Here is a 6,673-nt window from a genome sequence, read left to right on the forward strand (position 1 = left end):
ATGTATGGGAAGTATGTACAAATGTGTGCATGCTTGCACCAGTACGCACAAATGGGGAGAAGATGCCAGAGTAAGATATTGGATATCTTGCTCTATCACTTTCTGCTTTATTCTCACAAGACAGGGTCTGTCATCAAGCAGGCCCCAGAGAGCCTCCTGTCTCTGCCTTCCACAGCTCTCAAGCCATAGGCATATGACTGGCTTTTTACATGGGGGCCGGGGATACAAACTCCAGTACTCAGGCTTGCATGACAAGCACTCTCAGCCTTTACTCCAGCCTTATATTGTTATTTTTTCAAAACATAAAAGTCTGGCTGTTCTGCTGACTTCTCCCTACCACTTTAGAAGGACCAGTTTTGCTTTTTCCAATTTTTGATGTTTTGGAAGGCAGATAACCAGTCACAGACTCTTTAGGGTACGCTATCACAAATATTCCAACTGCCAGACCCCAGAAGTCAGCTTATGCAATTTGGTTTAGGATAAGCATCTGATACTTGAGATGTCTGTTACTTGGCTCAGACAAAATTTCAGTCTTTAATAAATTGAAAGAATGAAAATGTTTACCCAGATTAGTAGTTCTGTATTTTATAAATATGGTTGTAATTGCATCCAAATCTACTTAAAGTTTGGAAAATGCCCTTGAGTCAGAATTACAAGATGTGAATGCTTAATGGTGGCTCTCTTGAGATACAGTTGGTTCAGCATTCTCCTGCTCCAAGCCAGTGAACTCCCTCCACCTCCACTACTCTCACTCGCTAGCACTATGTGTTCTGGCTTTCTTGCTTATCTTTTAAGCATTCGTCTAAGACACCTACATTAAGGAGTTATTATAGATAACACTGTTCTAGATGTTGGAGTAAACAAGATGATCAAGGTATAGGTGTGTTTTTGAGGTATTCATGGTCTAAAGGAAAAGACACATAGAAAAACAAACAGAGTGGATGTGTTAAACATAAGCTGTAGGTAAACATGAAATTTTACAGAAGCATGTGGGAGAGATATGGCAGTAGGATTACTAAAAAAGGAGACTAATTCCAAACAAAGCAGATGCTGTGAACAAAAGTTTGAATTAGAGCCATGTAATGTTTAGGTTGACTGAGCATTGCTCAGACTTCAAGTGCAAGATAGAGGGATGGGATTTGTATTGATGGGACTAATGTGGGTCACTGTGTAGATTGTGTGAGCCAAACAATACCACCAGGTCAGCTTGACTCCTTTCTGTGCTGGCCAAAAGAAAGTGTGGTAGGTAAAGAGGGGGTGAACCTAAAAGAGAAACAGAGCTATGCCATCTGTTTGGAATTGCCCTTTGTCTTTTAGTGTGTGCTGGTAGAAAATCTGTACATTACTCAAGAACAAGTTCTAAGTAACAGTGGCAAATTTGTTTCTGGATATTATGTCATCTTATGTGAAAATACTGGAGATACAGGGCCAGTCATTTATCAGTTACAGAGTGTGGTTGAACTGAAGTGGAATGAAAAGTGATAAATACATTAGATGAATCCCTCATTACAGGGGCAGCTGCTGGAGAAGGAGCAGGGATTCTTTGTTAACTTCTCACAATGGGCAAAATAACACCTTATTACAAAAAAGTGGAGTTGTTGTTTAAATCTGCTGTAGAAACACTTATGAGACATTGCATTTGTGCACTTATTTCTATAACGAAAAAAAAATCTTACATGTAGAAGCTATTTTACAAGATTTTTATTCAAATGCTGTATATTTGAAAAGCCCAGAAGCATCAAAGGTCAGCCCCAACACCTTCTCCAAAGATTTAATACGTTGCTTCTAACGGCATTTAAAAAATAAATCTCAAAGTTTTGTGTTTGTATGAACACTTATATAAAATCTTATTGCCTGCTGAAATTTTTATCCACTGAGAATCTGAGGTTATTTTTCTCAAGATTACAAGTAATCCCCCACCTGGAATGTGAAAAAAACAGAAAGGAAAATAATATTCTCTTTAAAGATATTCCCCCCCCCCAACACACACACCATATGGAACACACCCTCAGACCTGTTCTAAGAAAAGACAGCCAATTTTTCAGGCCTAGTCATACACTAAGGATAAGTGCAATCCAAAAAGAATGTGGCTGTGGGCTCAGAGGGATACTAAAATCTGACATCTGCCAAACAGGGTCATGATTATTTATTTTGAATAGCAAATGTAGTAAACTGTGTTTACCCTGCAGGTTGTGACAGCTACTGAAACCCATTGATAGCTATATTTAACTACCTCCAGGTCCCTGCATCTTCAAATTTTTCAACTTCATTTATCAAGCTTTTTCTATGGAAAAAGACACATAGAAGAGTTTTATTTTTAACTTTTCTCTTTTTTGTTATTGTAGTTTTGTCTTGTCTCAGAGATTTTATTTCTCACTCCTAAAATCATTCCAAGTCTATACCTAAATAAAATCAATCTGAGTCTCTACCTAACTACCAGACTCATTTAATTAATATGAAGATAGAATTAGGCTGTAGGGTATGTTACTTAAACATGTGTTCTAGTTCTATTTAAAATCCATAGCTTTGGTGCATTCATCAGAAAAAGTACCTTTATGACTTTGTACAGTGTTTTTATTAGCATAGACTTGGAAAATATCAGAAAATATTCCTTTCAGTCACATATTTAAATGAAAGAAAAAGTTTGCTGGAATTTCCTCCTCAAATCTATTCTTCATTAAAGGATAAGCAACCACATTTTTAGCACATTACCCAGCTGTTCCCTTTGCCATGTGGCCATGTGATTTCGGTCTGGAGGAGGTATATGGACAGAAAGGAAGTATGCTACTTTGGGGCGCTGCCTTTCAGAGAAGAGAATGTGACCTTCCCTCTCCTGACTTCTGCTCCAGCTGGAATTCAGGCACACTGGAGAGAGCCGGAGTACCCACATGTGCCATCAAGTAGATACCTCAGGTTGGAAATGGCAAGGCAGTGACTGAGTGAGCCTAGTAACCTAGAGACTGTATCGTCTTGGCCTCACTAAAAGATCTCAGCTGACTTCCAAGTAAGAAGTAAATATGCATCTTCCTTAGTTAAGCTTCTGTTATTTTAGATTCTCTATGACCATGGTTGAATGAAGTAGGATTATAGGACCAATACCTACCACCACTCTATAGACTTAGTGATGAGGTGCCAGGGAATGGGGACATGGATATGGGCCTGGAAAGCTCTCAACTATAAGTACATTGCAGAAAAACACTGACCTAAATTGTGTTAAAGGGACTATGTATAAATCTATCACCCAACCAAAATGTAACATTCTTATATTCTTGTTGCCTGTTGGATGTTTTTATTTTTTAATTTTTATTGTTTATTTCTGTACCATGAAGCATATTTCTCTACCTTTTTCTGAGGAAATGCAATCAACTTAGAACCAGCTTCTGGAAAGGGGCAAAGGAAGAGAATAGTTCTGGCAAGGCAAGCTTTCTGTTTCTTTGACTTGTAAGTTAAATTGACAGAGTCTTATAATTCAAGCTCTCAGTAAATCAGTCCCGACAGAAACCAAAGACTTCTGTGCCCCAGCCGAGGCAATGATAAAATGAGTCTCTACATCAAGACCCAGTCTTAGCAGAAGATAAGACTGGACAAAGCCATTAAGACTACCAGACAATGGGAGCCAGTCTACTGGGAGATATTAGATTAAGGATGCTGCCTTCCTCCTGAAGCCAATTGTTTTATTTCTCTTTAAGGAAGTCACTATTAAATTGAGCAAGAAGGTGATTGAAAGGGCACAAAAAAATAAATAAACAAGAGATCAAAGATTTCAGGCTAAAGGGGACATACAGTTGAGAATTTTGCTTTAGTTAATTAATTAATTTTTGTAGCCAGGTTGATGCAACCAAAGCTTATAGGTCTACTACAGTTTCTTTCACCTGACTATTACCAAACATACAACAGTCCAGGCTGTCAAAAGTCTTCCATAGTTCACACCTTAAAACAAACTCTGTCTTCGTATCCTTAAATCAGGCACTAGGAAGCAGACCGCCAGCGTTCTGAAACTCCCAAGTTGGTAATATTTTCCATAGTCTATGTCTTACCTCTTCTGGAACCACAGAGATAATGAATATGCAAAAACCTCCTTGAAGGCCAAGGCAGATGTTCAATGATGAGTGACCAAGGAGGTACCCCCCAGAGAACAAACCCAACAGCTCCAGGTAGCTTGACATACATATCACCGCAGTGACAGTGACTCCAGTTACTTCTGTGCTGTATTTATTCTTCCTCTTAATAATTATGTTGTTTACTATTTCTATATGGTTCCTTTGCACATGCTAAATTAGGTTGGGAAGTGAGATTTTAATTTATAGATTGCCAGGTCCAGGTGACCCAATTCCAATGTTGATCAGAATGTGCACCATTGACAGACAAGACCTGGAATAGAATGCAAAACCTAAGTGGGACGTGAGACATGAGGACTTGGAAAGTAGGAGAGCAGGATTATGTTTCAATTATGAATGAGAAGAAAATCGTGACCTCAATGGGCAATGTTGCCAAAGGTTGAAGAAGACATTCACATCTATTCTTTTCTCTTGTAGAGAAAACTTTCTGCAAAATTCATGCATTCATAGCTCCTGATGAGTGAATGCTGATACAGGAATTATGCATTCTAGCCCTTCTTGTAGTATCAGATATCTTCCTTCAACTAATGTACATGAAACTGACATGTGAAGCCTATCAATCCTTCAGCCAATGTTTTTAGGAAAGACAAATACCTTGTTGATCTTTGTTCTTTATTTCCTTATTGTTTGTTTTGTTTTTGAGACAGGGACTCACTATGTAGCCTTAACTGGCCTGGAATTTTCTATATGGACCAAGCTGGTCTTGAACTCATGGAGATCTGTCTGCCTCTGCCTCCTGAGTGCAAGAATTAAAAGCAATTGTCACCACGTCTGGTCTTGTTTCCCCATCATCTAGAGAACAAATGGCATCTCTCTCCCTTCCTAGGAATGGAATAGAAGTATTGAAGCTGGCAAAGCCAACATCAACCTAGGCATCTGGATGAATGCCATGCTTACATGAAATGTAACTTCTTATTGTGTCTAGCTTATTTTGCATTATAGTAAGTTTCTGAAAAAAATAGAGCTAGCATTACTTTAGCTGTTGCAACTTCTTACATAGAATAGCATAATAAGTCAGCAGATGGCCACGGAGCTGTATTTTCCAGTGTCTTTTGCATCTTGTATGACTTCATGATTAGGTCCTGCAATGGAACATGAACTGAAGTGATACATCTAACTTCTGGTGAATGTTCTTTAAGAGAAGTAGTATGCCTTCCATTTCCTTTTCTTCCATTAATTGAGTGTAGGCAAAGTGATGAGAAATTATACACCCATGTTACACAAGGAAAGTGCCTTGAAGAGGAAAGCAGGAGACTAAGAAAGAAGGCAGCTCAATCAATGTTCCAGGAGTATTACTTGAATTTAGGAAGAGAAACATGAATTTCTTTCTTTTCAAATCATCATTGTTTGCTGTCTCACTGTTACATGAATGGATACCTTAACCTATCCTTACATGTGTATACAACTGACAATAACATTTATTTTTGCTGTGAGCTGCAAATCTTGAAAGTTTAAATAGATTGGTCCACTACACTAAGTCTAATAATTCTATTCAAGTCCAATGCCTGTTCATTTCTCTTGAACTTTTCATGCTTCATGATACTGTGATTAGTTCTCATTATACCTCAGTGGATCCAGAGATCATGAACTCAGCATCTCTATATGGCAGTTATGCTGTTATGCATCCTCCTCTAGCAATGGTATCTGAAGCTTCTAATTAAAAACATCTCAAACCTTCTTACTTGCAGATTACCAAAGATGTAGTTAGTGAGTAAATTATCCTGGGCTTAAAGAACCAAGTAAATATTAGAAAGCCTTAACTGTTCCCTATACATAGGGGTAAGACACTTGGGGATCCCATCCACTGAAGGGTTTAATTTAGGACTTTTATATTTTAGTACAGGTAATGATGACTTAATTCTCATTCATATTAGTAAATTTTCCAATCCATTTGAAATAGAAATAATATGCCAGAAATGGCTAGATTAATAAACGAATGATGCTGGATATGATAATACTCATTTAGGAGGTGGAATCAGGAGGATCAAGTGTTCAAGCCTAACCTGAGTTGCACAGCAAGGTCAAGGCCAGCTTAATCTACGTAGTAAGACTCTTTCTGTCTCCAACAACCAAGGATTAGAAAAACAGCTCAGGGGTAGAACATCAACACACACACACACACACACACACACACACACACACAACTCTGGATTTGGTCCCCCAAAAAGGGTGATCTTTTTATTACTTGCATATAAAACACACTTCTTGGATGTTTTACAGACATACTTTGTAGCCTATAATAATTTGGTCAGAGGGACATAAAGGACAGTTTTTGTTCCTTGCCCTCCTACTTCGACTAGTTCCAGGGGACTGTGAGCATCTCTCAAAATGTCCTGTAATTGTGATGGGTCACCTGTCTTCTTGATCAAGGAGACCAAGGAGACCCCACCAGATGGACTTGAACCAGTGTCCAGTCTACAAAGATGAGGGTCAACATAGAGGCATCATTTCCTCCATGTGTCCAAGTGAAGCCAACCATAGTCAAGCAGGACCTTTGACTTATCTTCACATAGGCAGAACTGGTAAAAGAAAAGAGCCAGGGGCTCCTCCCAAGC

Source organism: Nannospalax galili, unplaced genomic scaffold (assembly GCF_000622305.1).
Source record: "Nannospalax galili isolate Female #2095 unplaced genomic scaffold, S.galili_v1.0 scaffold390, whole genome shotgun sequence".
NCBI lineage: Eukaryota > Metazoa > Chordata > Mammalia > Rodentia > Spalacidae > Nannospalax > Nannospalax galili.